Genomic DNA, 16,875 nt, shown 5'->3' with positions numbered 1-16,875 from the left:
GAGCATATCATTTATTACATCTTGTAAATATTTATTCTCATTAATGGCATATATTTTTTTCTCTTATTTTTAAATGGTTTAAATTTAATTGAAAAGTGTCCTTTAACATCTTGTTGGATGTTCCATTCTTAAGTTATTAAGAATATAAGTGATGGAGTATTCTAGTGCAAGTGTTACCAATTTTGGTTCACAATCAAAGATATTTCATTGGGAATGATTTATTCGGATAGATTGTCACTTTTGTTTGTTTCTATAGATTAGTATGAGATACCAATGGGATGGAATGGTGAGTCTCATACCATATGACAAACATTGTAGGCACTTAGGAGATATGTAGGCCGAACCAGTGACATAAATATGACTTGTACATGAAGTTTACTTTTGTCAATGCAAAGTCATATAGATCATAATAGCGCATAAAATACCTTGACCTAAGATAACACAGCTATCTTCTATATAAATGGTTTGAGTTTGATCCTGCTTTTATATTTGTACTATATATGAGTGTATAGGCATGTATTGGCTCTGACTAGTTATATATAAAGATAGGTGTTAGTCAAGATGAGATCCGTTACCCTAAGTAAATAGGGATAAAATTCTATGACCATTAAATTGTTCTTGATAATTCAAGTTCCTAGCTAGGACAGATAGACTTAGTCAAAAAAGAGTTTCTGATTGGAAAGTCTCGTTAATCAAGAATTAGAATTAAAATAAGGAAATATGATTCTAAGCATTTAGAGTTTGACATAAACCATGACTCTATCTGGAATTAGGATTTTATAATGGAGAGATTTTAGTGCATGGCATGTATGATCAAGGTTCATGAATTAATGATCAATTCATAACTAATTGGGCAGTTATGGTGCATTATGCTAGATGTTAACTATGATTTATGAGAATTAAAAATAAAAAAGGGAATTTCATTTTAAGTTTGGAATAGTTCTAATAATATTAAAGAGTTAATATTATTCTCATTGCCAATTAATAATAAACCTAGTAAGTCACACATATAAGAGCAATATGATCAAAGCAAAATTAATTTAATTAATTAATTAATTAGTTTAATTAATTAATTGAATTAATAAATTTAGTTTGCAGTTAGATTGCAAAGTCCCTAGCATGACTTGAAACTAAATTTATCAATGGAAGTATTCAACTTAATATTTAAAGTGTTTAAATATAAACTTGATTAATTAAGCATAAGGAAGGAAATTAATTTTGATTAATTTAGGAAAATAATCTTGGTCAAATTTTGACTACTTTGACTTGGTCAAAATAAGAAGAAAAATTAAATTAATTATTATGTGATAATACTTAATTATAATTATAATTTTCTTAATTATCCTAGTTTGACAAGTGGACTAATGATGATTAGAAAACTCATTTGGTTGATGAATCAAATGTGGACACTTGTTAATTAGTTTATAATTATGAAATTAGATATTTATGAGATAAATATAAGGAGAAAAGAAAGAAAAAAAAAATCTCATCTTCTTCTTTCTCTATCTTGGCCAACTCACCTTCTCTCCATAACCAAAAGATTTCTTTCTTCTTCCTTAGCTTGATTCAAGAGAATTAAGTGTTAAAGCTCTTGAATTTAATTTTGAGAAAGTGTTTCTCATCACTTCCATATACTTGAAACAAAGAAAACCCTAAATCTCTCTTTCTTCCACCTTGGCTGAATCATAAGGAAGAGCTAGAGAGGGTTTTTGGTTGAATTAAAAAGCTTTGTTCAAGTTGCTTGTGTGGACAAGCTAGAGGGCTAATAATTGGTAGTCTACATTCCCTTGATTGGTGTTAGGATTTGATTTTGCACTTAAGGGGTAATATCACCTAAACTTTAACTTGTTAAAATTTAGGACTTTTGTTTCCTAATAGTAATTAGGCTTGTTAGCCATTGAGGTATATGTTGTATGACCAAATGTAAGTGTTTTTGCTATAGCTTAAATTGTTTAGGTGTTGCATGAAACCATAGGATTATAAAATTTAAAATTGCTAACTTTGCACCCTTAGGTGCATTTTTCTTTCAATTGTTATTACAGCCACCCTAATTTGTCATTAGGAACTTTAATTCATGTTATATAATGTTTGGGACTCATGAAAGTCGCATTGGATACAAGTTAGAACAAGAAAAGTTCAAAGGAAAATTGCTAATTTTGGTTCGGCCATGTTATGAACATGACTAATCAATTTTGCCTTTATGTGTTTTCTTATTTTTCATACTGGTATGTTGCATGAGATGCAAGTTAGAAGTAAGAAAATCCAAGAAAAATTATTAAATTTGATTGAAGTACCATTCAGCCAAGATGGTGTGACCATTCGGCCAAAATGTGTTTAAGGTGTCTGATTAATTTTTATGGCTTTTCTTAGCAATTAAAATGTTTAATCTAAGTCCTAACATCAATATAACATGTTTTTTAATAAGATTCATGAGAAAATTAATTTAATTTTGAATATTGGATATTTAGAATTAAATTTCATATTCAAGTGTTGGATATGTGAATTGCATGAAGGATGATCATGAACTTTAGAAGACCAATGTGATTGATTTCTTATTTGTTCTTATGGTATTGTAATAATTATTTTATTATTTATAAAGGATTATATCATAAAGTTGTTATGATTAGTCCTAGGTTGTAAATATATTTATTTGTGCTTGTATGCTCAATTCTTTTGTATTTCTCACCTTGGTATACCAAGGATACATTATGTAATTGGCATTGGTGGAGATTGCAAGAAGAAATAGAGCTTAAATCATTGATGGAGATCAATGGAAGTACAAGACTTCAAGAGTTGAAGATTATCAAGCAAAGCTTCAAATAGATGAATGATAACCTAGGATTCCCTTAAATTTAATCCTTATGGCTAGGATTGGATTCCCATAGAATAGTCCATGATTATGACTTTTACATTACTATTGATAAATCTATACATGAGATATGTATGTTCATGATGTATATGAGATCTGCATGAAAAACATTTAATGTGCAAAGTGAGATCGAATAGTAATTAAGTCGGCTACGAAATTTTCCAATAAAATGATTAAGTTGGTAAGTTTAATTTTGGAAATTACATCATGGCTCACTAATAAGGCAATTATTTAAGAAATTTTAAACATTTAAATTATTGGCTATGGTTACATAGGAATGATGTATTTGGTTTAAGAGATTTTTTTGAAATAATTGTTAAGCATGAGATGTTGTAAGTATGTAAATACTTTAGTGATCAAGAATGGATGTACATCAGGTCATTAAGGTTCAAATTTGCATACTTGCTAACTTAATGGGCTTAACTTAAGCAGTACAAGATAAACCAAGAATGGATGTACTTGAAGTTTTGAGCATTAGGGGCCAAATAATTAATTGAATCTCACATGAGATGTGATGAGTAAAGAGTTACTTACTTATGAATTATTTTGAATTCAAGAATAGATGCACTTAAGGATGATTAACAATTTATAAGAAATCAATCACCCACTAGAAATTCATTCCAATTAGGATATCTGTTTCCTATTTGGGAAGTGTAGGATTCGCTAAATTAGTGGGAGGACCAATTTGATTAAAATACCATAATCATTTTGGTAAGTTACAGGGTACAATATACTAATTGAAATCTTGTTATTTTCTACAGTTTAATATGATAAAATGACCACACAACCATCCAACATTTTAGCTGGCATACTCGACAACAATAGGCTAATTAGGCTTAATTTTTTTGATTGGTTAAGAAATTTAAAGATTATCTTAAATTTGGAGTGTATAGGATACGTTCTAGATTCTAAAGTTCTTGGTCCTTTACTAGAAGGGGCCACACAGGAGGAACAAGGCACGTTGGATAGATGGAAAGAACATGACATGTGAGCCAGGTGCTATATGTTGGCTTGGCTTGTATTATTAAGGAGTTATATGAGCAATATGAAAAGATGCAATCTGCATCTAAGATCCTTGACCACCTATAAGAGTTGTATAGTGAACACAGTAGAAATGCTAGATATGAGATATCTTAGCAATTATTCAGGATGAGGATGACAAAAGGGATGGATGTGGGAGCCCATGTACACAAGATGATCAAGCTTATTGAGCAGCTTGAGGCTCTTGATTTTATAATGGACTTTGCATTATAGATGGATTTGATCCTACAGTCCCTTCCACAGTCATTTGGATCTTTTATCATAAATTTTCATGTGACTAAATAGGAATGCACACTAGCTAATTTGTTAAACTTGCTGGTCATCGCATAGAAAAATATGCCCAGTAATAAGGGAAAAGAAGTTGCTTTGGTTGCTTCCTCTTCTTCTAGAAAGTCTAAGAAGAATAAAAGTAACAAGAAGAACAAAACTTCTATCCTTCGTTCATCTGGCAAGATTGCCAAGAACCAATCTTAGAAAAAGAAGAAAACTGAAGCTGTTGCTGATAAGGGAAAGTGTTTCCACTGTCAAAAGGATTGGCATTGGAAAAGAAATTTGTAACACCCCTATGTTCGGTAGTGCGTTCTACTGTTCCGGTGACCAGTATTGTCCGGACAGCTAGGATGCCTAGAACTACACTTCGATATGAGTGAGGAGATATAAAATAATGAAATACAAGAAAAGAAAATACAAGAAAAACAAAGGAAAAATAATAGCAAAGAAATGTAACCAAGTTAAGCGAGCCGAGAACACTAGTGATGGGTGACCGCACCGGGAAGTCAAGGCGTGGACCGTTGACTAGCCTTGGACCACGGGGAACCCTGGAAATAGACCCGTATTGAAGTATAAATGCCATTAGATATATCAAAGAAAAATTAATTAATTAGTACAAAGAAAAGTGAGAAATAGAAAAATGGACAAAAATCGGTGTTATCGAAAAATTGGAAATACAACCCGAATAGGGGCATTTTGGTCATTTGACACCTAGAGTTGACTTTTGACCTAAATGTCCATGAAAAACATTAGTAGTGTTAAAATTTTGAAAATGCCAAAAAAAAATGAAATGAAATGAAATTTATGTATAAAGTGTCATTAAGGGAAATAAAGGGGGTATAATTAGAAATACTAAAACTTGATTATTATAATAATATTACCATTATTAGTGGGTGTATAAATACACATGTTAAGGTAGATTTCTCCACTAACTAACTCATTTCCTTCAAGCTTCCAACAATGGCCGATTGTCACTCCCAATTCTCCATGGAAAATTTTCCATGCAAAGCTTAATTCTCTCCCATTTTCAACATAAAACCATAAATTTTCTTCATTAAACTTGGCCCACACCTCTTGGGCAGATTACAGGGAACAAAAAGGAAGAAATTTGGTGAAGTTTTGTCAAGCTCAAATCAAGGTTAGTGTTAATTTTCCTTCCCTTTCTTAATTAATCTTTGAGTTAATGTTGTAATGAGTTGATTTATGGAGAAATTTGAAGAATTGGATGGGTAATTGGTGGACTTCAATTTCAGCAGCCATGGTGATTAAAAGAGTTTGGTTTGTTTTTACATGTATTTGTTGGGGAATGATGTTTATTAGAGTGTTTAAATGTATAAGAGTTTGATTACCATAGGTATAGTTTGAATTGTGTATGTGAAGTGAGGTTGTGAATTGAAATTGGAAGCTTGATGTATATGTGTAAATTTGGACAGCTTTGGGACAGCCTTGATATGATTAGGAAGATCTTAATTTCATGTATATTTAATGTTGATTAAGAATAATGGGTTGCATGTTATTGATCTTGGTTAGTTGGATTAGGTTTGAGCAATTGAATTATTGTTAGATATGGATTTGATTAATTGAATGTGATGGAGACTTACTTGAGTTGAATTGGTATTTGGACATTGATTAAATTGCTGGACACTTGATTAAGTATATTGTGGATGGATATTGGTTGTATTAAAGTATTGTTGGACAATTGACCTAGATACAATGTGTATGGTGTCCATTAGAAATGTAAAATTTTAATACAAAGTGTGGTTAGTAAAGGCAGTATGCATTGTAGGTTATGAATGAATTTCTGTGACTCCAATTGGTATGAGACCAATTGAAGGTGAAACTAGGCACAAAATGTGCCAACTTTCATGAAGGAAGCTTACCAAAATTCTGCTTGTAAGGTAACTTGAAAAGTGACCAAATCCAGATTAGTGCAATTAAGGCCTGAAAATTTACTATTTGGGCAGCAGTTAGTGTTTTGGCCATAACTCACTCAAAACAGGTCCAATTGACCTGAAATTTTGACCATGAATAGGTAAGACCTATATCTAAAAGTCTTATGAGTACACCAAAGCTCATAAATGACCATAAGCAAGTCAAATAGCTTGCACAAGTTCGGGTCCAAAAACTGGCCGAACCTAAAATGACCTAAAGTGACCAATTTTGATGCATTTTGACCAGCAATAGTAAAATGACCATAACTTGGTCTTCATAACTCAGAATGACCTGAAATTTTTCTCCGCGTGCAATAAGACATAGATCTACAAGTTTGTAGTTTTGACCGAAACCCAAAAATCGAGGGAACTAGGTCATCCGGCTAGGTAAAACTAGTATCCCGGAATCCAGCAAATTGCAAGAAAACGCAATATACATGGAAATGAATTTGGTAACATGTACCAACCCTAAAAGACTATTGGATGTGACATAGTAGTAACATTAAAACCTAATTTTTCTAGAATGCATCGAGGGTCGACATATTAGGTTGACTAAGTAAATAATAGAATTCAGTGAATTAATTATCAAGCATTATCGTTAGAGACAATTTAAATGAGTACTGAAACACTTCAAATTGTGTTTCTCAGTTAGCAAAGACTCAGGAAAAGGTAAGGAAACACTGAGTCAAGGCTAGGAGACAGTTATCAGAGGTTTGTGCACAACAGTTATTTCTTTTGAATTTTTCAATTGAAATAAATTATGACTATTTGTATATTATTGTTTTCAATTATGGAAATGTGTTTGAATGGATACTTATTGCTTGAAAAGCATTGTAAATGGTTTGAAACTGTGAAAAAATTTATTCAGTGTGATTTGTGATAATTGAAGTTAATTATGAATTATGTTGCCATTTTATGAATGAAATTATGACTTTGGAAATTTATTGGATTCTCACGAATCATTTGAATAAAATGTTTGGAATTGATTTTGTGTTCACACTTAGCATGACAGTATCACATTATTCCTCCTCCATTTATGGGGTTGAGATCGTTTATTTTCCTCCCTCTCTGGCTTGCTAGTTGAGGTTGAGATCGGATAAGTACTCATTATATAGCTAGCTTCCTCCCTCATTGATTTTGATTAGTGGGGTTGTGGATTGCTTTGTCGTGGTGTACAACACGGCATTGATCAGAAATTTGTGTCATGGCTTAAGTTGTGTGTGAATTGGCAACATTGTGTTCTTAAACCATTTGACTAAATTGTGTTATTATGAGCTTTGATAATTTGTGAAATGGAGTTCAAATTCTTTATGACATTCATTGTCTTGAATTTAACTATGGTTTAAGTATCCACTATTTATATGACTTATGATTTGTGATTTAAAGTTGTATTTGGTTAATGTTGTGCACCACTGAGACATTGTCTCAGCGATAGCTTTTCATTGCTGTCGCAGGTAGACAGACGGACAGGGTAGCAGACTAGGCTGCTAATGCATTCAGCTAGAGATCATCGGATATATTGAGTATACCACATTTTGCACTTTGTACTGTAATGTATGTTCACTGTATGTATATATTGTTCTTAGTTTTGAATAGCTATAAATTAAAATTGTACATTGAAGTTATAAAATAATTATGAGTTATTTTGACTTGTAAATATTTGTACTATATTTCTTTTATCTCATCCTTTGGAAGTATTGAAAAGTTATTGTGGATTTGAGTTGATAAATATATTATGTTGATTAAATTTTGGAGTTTGAGATTGAGAAATATATTTGAAGTGCTTTTTACAGGTTTTTGAAGAACTATTTTATTCAAAATACAGAGGGTACTCCATCAAAATTTTTACAGAAATTCCTAATAATTCAAATGTGTTAGCTGGTTCGCTTCAGTTCAAAAAAAAATTTTAACACCTGTAAATAGTGCTCACCACTGTAAAAAGAAGTAAGAAAAGTTTTAAAATCCCTTGTAGCGTATTTAATGGGTTATCAGTAGACGAAGTTGGTAATTCATTAGGTATACTACGGGATCATGTTATGCCTTACAGAGGGGTAGGGTGTGACAAAATTGCCTTGAGTATTTGGCATCTCTGAAGGACAAGAAGGATAAACCTTCAGAAAGTATGTCCATATCTTATTATTAAGATTCTGATAATACTCATAGTTTATCTACAACTTGGGTTTTAGATACTAGTGTAAATTCTCACATATGTTTTGATATGCAGGAACTAGCAAACAGTGAGTACTTGGATGCACAAGATGTTAGATTCTGGATTGGCAATGAAGCAACTATTACAGTATTAGCCATAGGGTCTAAATCATTGAATCTAAAAGAACATGTTTTGTTTTCAGATCATGTATTGTATATACCTGATGCTTTTAAAAACATTATTTTTATATCTAGTTTGACTAGTAATGGATATGAATTTCAGTTCATAAATGATGCTTGCAATATTTATTTTAGAAATAAAATTGTTAGCATGGGTTGTTTACAAAATGGTTTTTATTACTTGGATAATGAAAAAAAAAAAAAACAATTCCAAGCAATCAAATTGAGTTTAATGCCATCATTGAAACCAAATCAAGTCCAAGACAACTTTGGCACTTAATATTAGGTCATATTGCAGAAGATAGGATTACAAAATTAGAGAAAATGGGGATTTTATCTTCATTAGGTTCTAAACCTACTCCAATTTGTGAATCCTGCCTTTAAGGTAACTAGATCACCTTTTGTTAGACAAGAGTTAAGGGCCAAAGAAATTTTAGAGCTAATACATTATGATGTATGTGGCTCATTTAAAGAAATGGTAAGAGGCAATTATCACTACTTCATTACTTTTAATGATGATAAATCAAGGTATGTGTATTTGTATTTGATAAAATACGAACATGAATCTTTTAAAAAGTTCAAAGAATTCAAATCTGAAGTAGAAAAACAAATAGAAAAAAGTATTAAAACTCTAAGATTAGATCTATAAGGTGAATATTTGAGTACTGAATTAAATGAGTTCTTAAAGAATAGGGCATTGTTTCTTAATTAACTCCTCCAGGAACACCACAATTGAATGGTGTATCTGAAAGGAGAAATCATACTTTATTAGATATGGTACGAAATATGATGAGCTATACTGACCTTCCAATCTTCTTATGGGGATTTGCATTAGAAACAACTTTGTATCTTCTTAATCGAGTCCCTTCCAAATAAGTTTCTTCTACCCCATATGAGATATGGCATGGAAAGCAACTAAGTATTAACCATGTTAAGATTTGGGGTTGTCTAGTTTATATTAAGAAGCTAAAGATTGAAAAATTGGAAATAAAATTAGAGAAGGGATGATTTGTTGAGTATCCAAAAGGTAATTTTGGATATTATTTCTATCTTCCTCCATCACAAAGAGTTGTGATAAGTAGAGATACTATTTTCTTGAAAAAGAGTTTATTCAAAAAGGTAGCAAAGGAAGGTAGATAGAATTAGAATTAGAGAATTCTGACTAACAAATAGACAAAATGGATATTGATCCACCCAGTGAGCCTACACCTATTGATGATGTATCCACAACAATTCCTCGAAGATCAACTAGAATATCTCATCCTTCGAAGAGAAATGGATTTCTTCATGATAATGAACAAGAGTTGTTTGTTCATAAAGAAATAGCTTATGATGGTGATCCTATGACCTATGAAAAAGCTATATCAGATATAGACTCTTTAAAATGGATAGAAGACATGAAATCTAAAATGGATTCCATGTATAAGAATCAAGTTTGGGATCTTGTAGACCCACTTGAGGGTATTGTACCAATAGGGAATAAATGAGGTTTCAAGTGCAAAATTGATTCTGATGGAAAGGTAGAGACCGATAAAGCAAGGCTAGTAGCAAAAGAATTTTGCCAAAGGCAAGGGATCGATTATGAAGAGACCTTTTCGCTTGTAGTTATACTGAAATCCATTAGGATTTTATTGGCAATAGCAATATACTATGACTATAACATTTAGCAAATAGATGTCAAAACTGCTTTTCTCAATGGATACATAGAGAGAAAACATTTTCATGAAACAAGCTAGGGGTTTTGAATTCAAGGATGGTTCTAAATTATATAAGCTTAAAAGATATATTTATGGTCTAAAACAAGCTTCAAGAAACTGGAACATCCATTTTAATAAAGCCATTAAATCTTTTAGTTTATCAAAAACGAAGATGAGCCATATGTGCACAAAAAGGTTAGTAGGAGTGCACTCACTTTCCTTGTCTTGTATGTGGATGACATATTATTAATAGGTAATGATGTTGGTATGCTAAGTACTATAAAAATCTGGTTGTCTAACACTTTCTCAATAAAAGACTTAGGGGAAGCAACTTATATTCTGGGAATTCATATCTCTAGAGATAGATTGAAAAGAATGATAGGTTTATCCCAAAGTCTATACTTGGAAAAGGTGTTAAAGAGGTTTAACATGTTTGATTCCAAAAGAAGATTATTACCTGTAAGACACAGTATACATATTTCCAAGGAAAGGTCTCCAAAGACACTTGAGGAAAGATAAAAGATGGCAAGGATTCCATATACTTTGGCAATTGGAAGTTTTATGTGTGCAATGTTGTGTACAAGGCCTGATATCACTTATGCCATTACTTTAACTAACAAGTTTCAATCTAATCTAGGTGTAGCACCCCTATGTTCGGTAGTGCGTTCTACTGTTTCGGTGACCAGTGTTAATCTGAATAGCTGGGATGCTAGGAATTATATTTAAATATTAGTGTGGAGATATAAGGTATTGAAATACAAAATAAGAAAATACAAGAAAAACAAAGGAAAAATAATAGCAATGAAATGAAACTAAGTTAAACGAGCCAGCACCGCAGCGATGGGTGATCGCACGGGGAAGTTACGGCGCATGCAATAGCCGACCCCAGGACTGCAGGGAACCCTCAAAATTTAGTTTCAAGACATAATTAAAGACTTATTAAAGAATAAATTTCATTAGAAATATAAAAATAAAATTAATTAATTAGTACAAAGAAAAATGAGAAATCGAGAAAATGACAAAACTCGGTGTTACCGAAAAAGTCGAAATGCAACCCGAATAGGGGCATTGTGGTTAATTGACATCCCAAGTTGCTTTTTGACCTAAATATCCATTAAAAATAAATGATATTAAATTTTGAAAATATCATGAAAATTAAAATGGTGGTCCATAATTTAATAGTAAAAGAAATGAGGCTAAATGTGGGAATTGTGAAACTTTTGATTAAACTAATATTAAAACTTCATTAGTGCTCCACTAACATCACCTAAGTGGACTTTTAATCAGCCTTTGGACAAAAAATTCTATCATCTTCAACCTTGGGACAACCAGTCGAAACCAACTTGAGAGAAAACCTCCATGGCCGAATGTGAGGGAGCTTCATGCAACCAACCTTAAGCCACCATTTCCACTAGGTTCCTTCATTAAAGTTAATCCTCACCTTGCAAGGAAGAGTTTGATAGCAATTTTAAGAAGTTTAGTGAGCTTTTGATCAAGTTTCAAAAGTGGTAAGTGAGTATTTTCCATTCTTGTTTTATTAAACTTTGAGTGGATGTTGTGGTGAGTTATTTTGTGGAGGAAGTTTTGAGGTTTGATGGGTTAATGGTGAAACACCATTTCGGCAGCCATGGGAACTCTCCATGCGTAGCTTGTTTTCACTTGTAAATGGTTGTTTAAGATGTTGATGTAAGTGTTTATGTGTATAGAAATGATTTAGACAATTTATACTAAGTGTGTGTGTAATGGTGCAATTGGTTTTGGAAGCTTAAAAGCAATTTGAAGGAGATGTGTTCAATGATGTAATTCGGCAACTTTAAAGTGTAGTTGAAATGTGTTGTTTCATGGTTTGGTTTATTGAATTATGATGCTTATGGTGGCAGCATGTATATGTGTATAATAGATTAGAATTGGATATGTAAATGGGGTATGTTATGCGGTTAAATTGTGTAAATGGACTTTGGAAAATTCTGAGTTATAATGTGTATGTTAAGAATGGTTACAAGCTGTCCAAAATGACCAAAATGTGATGTAATGTGTGCTAATGGTATGGTAATCAGAATTGGCATGAAAGGTTAACTTGGTAAGTATAGAATGTGTAATTGGTAAGTGATGAACAATGTATAATAGGGCAGTGTACATTTTAGCTTAGAACCTTAAGTGTGTGACTCCAATTGGTATGAGACTAATTGGAGGTGAAACTAGGCACACAATGTGCCAACTTTCATGAAGGAAGCCTACCTAAATTTGTTAGTAGTATGCCCTAGAGCATATCATTTAGTATGTATCTTGTACATATTTTAATAATAAAAGGCATTTCCACTTTTCCGTTTACATAATATATTTATGTGTAATAGAAAAGGTCCATTGATATTTTGTTAGAAATATTATTCTTAAGTTGTTAAGAATATGAGTGACAATATTTCTAGCACAAAGTATCATAAATAGGTTCACAATCGAGGATACTTCATAATAAGGACATGACTTATCCAGAAAGATTGTATTCATGTTTGTTCCCAAGTTATTTATATGAGATATAAATAAGATAGAATGGTGAGTCTCATGCCATATAACAAACATGATAGGCACTTATAAATGATAAGTAGGCCGAACCAGTGACACTTATGACAAGCACATGGAGTTTACTCTTGTCAATGTTTTGTCATAAATCATATCAGTGCATATAATCTTTAGACCTGAGATAGCACAGTTATCTTGTATATAGGTAGTTTGAGTTTGATCGCTTTCATACTTGTACTGTATGGGTATATGGGCATCTGTTGGCTCCTACTAGTTATATATGGAGGTAGGTGTTGATCAAGATGGAATCTGTTCCTCTAAGTAAATAGAGTTAAAATCCTATGTTCATTTAATTGTTCTTGATGTTTCAAGTTCCTGGCCAGGACAGATAGATTTATTCAGAAAAGAGTTTCTGATGAGAAAAATCTTTTAATCAAGAACTGGAATTAAAAGAGAACATAATATTCATAGCAAATGGAGTTTGACATAAACCATGACTCGGCTTGAGTTGGGATTTTGTATGAGAGAGATTCTAGTGCATGGTAACATATGATTATAGGTTCATTTAAGGTAAATCTTATTACTAATTGGGTGGCCATGGCATGCTATGCTAGGTGTTAACCATGGTCTATGAGGTTCATAAAATGATTTAGAGAAATCATTTATGGTAAGAAAGAGTTCTGATGATATTAAGAGTTGATATCATGTCTCATTGCCAATTAGTGATGAGCCTAGTAAGTCACACACATACACAAGTTATCACCTATTTAAATATGATTTAATTAATTAATTAAAGAGTTTAATTGATTAATTAAATAGATTTGGTTTGCAATAAAATTGCAAAGTCCCTAGCATTACTTGAAACCAAATCTAGATTATTGGATGTGTAGTATAAATTAAATTTATATTTAAAGTGTTTAAATATGAATTTAATTGATGAGAAATTAATTAATAGAGATTAATTAATTAATTTATATTTGATATAAATTAATTAGAAGAAGAAAATAATTATTTTGGGTTAAGAACTCAAAATTAAGACACAGGGGCATTTTGGTCATTTTGCAGTGTGACACGTGGCACCATGAGATGGTGACACATGGCATAACACATAAGCTTGCCAAATATTTTTAATCATGTAAGATGATTAAAATCAAGATTAAATATAGGTTTGACACTTGGCACAATGTGATTGGGTCACTTAAACCTAGAGCTAATCAAAAGGTGACATGTGGCTAGGGTTTAATGTGTTAACCTAGCTATTTAAGTGGGGTTATGAAAAGAAAACATAACCAGCAGCCTCTCCTCTCATATGTCACGCCACTTTGAGCCTCTCCAGCTATTTCTCTTCATCTCTCATCAATTCAAAGAGATTAGCCATCAATCTCTTGAATTAAGAACACTAGAAATTGTTTCTAGTGTCTGTTTGCATCTCTAATCTCTTAAAAGGCAGAACTTGAATTTCTAATTAATAGAAAAGGCTTTAGAAGCTGTTCAAGGGCTGCCATAGGTGTTCTTGGTGTGGACAAGCTAGAGGGACAACATCTGGTGTCCTGAAGACGAATCTCAAAGGCGCAGACACGCTGCAGCACATCAAGAGGTTAGTGTAATCGTTCTTGATTTAATCTAGGGTTCTAAAATTAATCTGATTAATTTTAAAATCTTAAATGGCAAATACAGATCCAAAAACATATTAAAAGAGTTTTAATATGTTGTTTATCATTGAAATCAAATAGATAAAAATAAATCTTGCATGGTGCTTGTGACCCTAGGTGAAAATTTTTGAATTCAATGGTATAATCTTGTGTTTTTCACGCTTGCGTTCCTTCAATTGGTATCAGAGCCACTATATTTGCCATTTAGATTGTTGATTATATAATTTAATTGTGTGTTTGATCATGAGATCAAAAGATTCATTGCTGGTTGGATCATGAGATGTGGCGTCACACATGGAGAAGCCACCATTGGTGGCGGCAACAATGGTTCCATGGGTGATTCAAGGTTTGGCTTTTAATTCTGCAATTGTTGTATGATCTAAGGCCTATTCTTTGACTAATTAAATTGTTTAATTAGTTGTTTTAATCACACAATTAAATTATGATTCAAATCAGAATTTTAAAAAATTGTTTGAATGTGATTCAAATCTGAATTTTAAAAGTTGTTTGAATGTGATTCAAATCTGAATTTTTAAAGTTGTTTGAATCATATTTAAATCTGATTTTTTAAAATTGATTCAATAAAATTCAGATCTGATTTTTTAAAAAAATATTTGAATGTGATTCAAATCTGATTTTTTAAAAAATGTTTGAATGTGATTCAAATCTGAATTTTTGAAGTTGTTTGAATGTGATTCAAATCTGAATTTTTAAATTTGTTTGAATGAGATTCAAATCTGAATTTTTAAATTTATTTGAATCATATTCAAATCTGGAATTTTAAGTTGAATATGAGATATTCAATTTAATTTAAGAATGTATGTTTTATTTAATTGTTAAATAGTGATATGCATGATGGATGATCATGGACTATAAAAGACCAATGTGATTGGATTTATTTCTTTTATGTTTCTTTGGGATTGTAAATTAATTAATTTATTTTAATTTATTTTGGGCATGTATTATTAAGTTTGTAATATTTTTGGGTTGTAATTTCATTTATTTAAGTTCTTGTAAATTCGCCTTGGTATGCCAAGGATTACTATGTAATATTAGATTGCAAGAAGTTCAAGGAGGTCAAGAGCATTGGTGGGACCCGTGGGAGAATTCAATATCAAGTGTTGATTATGTACTCCTTCAGCAACTCTTGTAAAATGAATGAATGAAATGCACCTAGGAATGCCCTGATTCAATTCTTGGTGGCTCAGAATTGAATCCCTTAGAAAGTCCATGATCATACCATATTTACTGCTTATCCATGAATGCATGAGATGTATGGGAATGTATGCAATTATATGATATATGCATGCTAAATGGATAATGTGCAAAGTGAGACCTTAATAGTAAATAGAATGACCATAAAATCTTCCAAACAAATGATTAAGTTGGAAATGCTATAATTAAAGTAATTATAACATAGGCCCTCCATTGGGGCAATTATTTTAAGAAATTTTAAATAGTTGCATAAGATGCAATTAATTTAAGAGATTTTCTTAAGAATAATTGTTAAGCATGAGATGTTGTAAATATGTAAATGGTTTGGTGGCCAATATTGGATGTACCTGAGGACATTAAAATTATTTGCATAATTACTGGCTCAATGGGATCAACTTAACTAATGCAAGATAAGTCAATAATGGATGTACCTGAGATTTTGAGCATTAGGGGCTAGCAAAAGGATTGAACCTCACATGAGATGTGATGGACAAGGAGTTGCTCACTTATAGTTTATTGTAATTCCAATAATGGATGTACCTGAGGATGATCAATAGAATTATAAGAATTCAATCACCCACTAGAAATCCATCCAGCTAGGATTTCCGTTTTCTACTTTGGAAGTGTAGGATTCGCTAAGTTAGTGGGAGGACCAATTTGATTAAAAGACCATAATCATTTTGGTTAATTACATGATACATTTACTAATTAATCTGGTTATTTTCTGTAGTTAATTTTCTGATAAAAATGAGCACAAAACAACCACCACCATCCAATATCCTTGCAAGCATACTTGATCACAACAGGTTGACAGGACCTAATGCATGCGATTGGCTAAGAAATTTGAAACTTGTCTGAACCTTGAACATATAGGATATGTTCTATATTCAAATGTTCCTGGTCCCTTACCTCCAGAGGCCACACAAGAGGAACATGATACTTTGGACAAGTGGAAGGAGCATGATATGAGAGCTAAGTGTTACATGCTTGCTTCCATGAGTAATGAGTTACAGAAGCAACATGAGAACATGCAGGAATGCTAGGTATGAGATATCTAAACAGTTATTCCGTATGAGGATGTCTGAGGGACAGAATGTTGGGGATCATGTCCACAAGATGATTCGGCTGATTGAGCAGTTGGAACATCTTGACTTCAACATGGATATACAACTACAAACGGATTTGATCCTTCAGTCCCTTCCTGAGTCTTCTGGGAATTTTGTGACAAATTTCCATATGACTAAACAGGAATGCACCTTAGCTGAATTACTCAACATGCTGGTTATTGCCCAAAAGAATATGCCAGGCAATAAAGGAAAAGAGGTAGCTTTGGTTGCATCTTCTTCTGCTGGAAA

The sequence above is a fragment of the Hevea brasiliensis genome, chromosome 14 (assembly GCF_030052815.1).
Source record: "Hevea brasiliensis isolate MT/VB/25A 57/8 chromosome 14, ASM3005281v1, whole genome shotgun sequence".
Classification (NCBI taxonomy): Eukaryota; Viridiplantae; Streptophyta; class Magnoliopsida; order Malpighiales; family Euphorbiaceae; genus Hevea; species Hevea brasiliensis.
The sequence above is the reverse complement of the archived record's forward strand: the minus strand, read 5'-3'. Positions refer to the sequence as shown.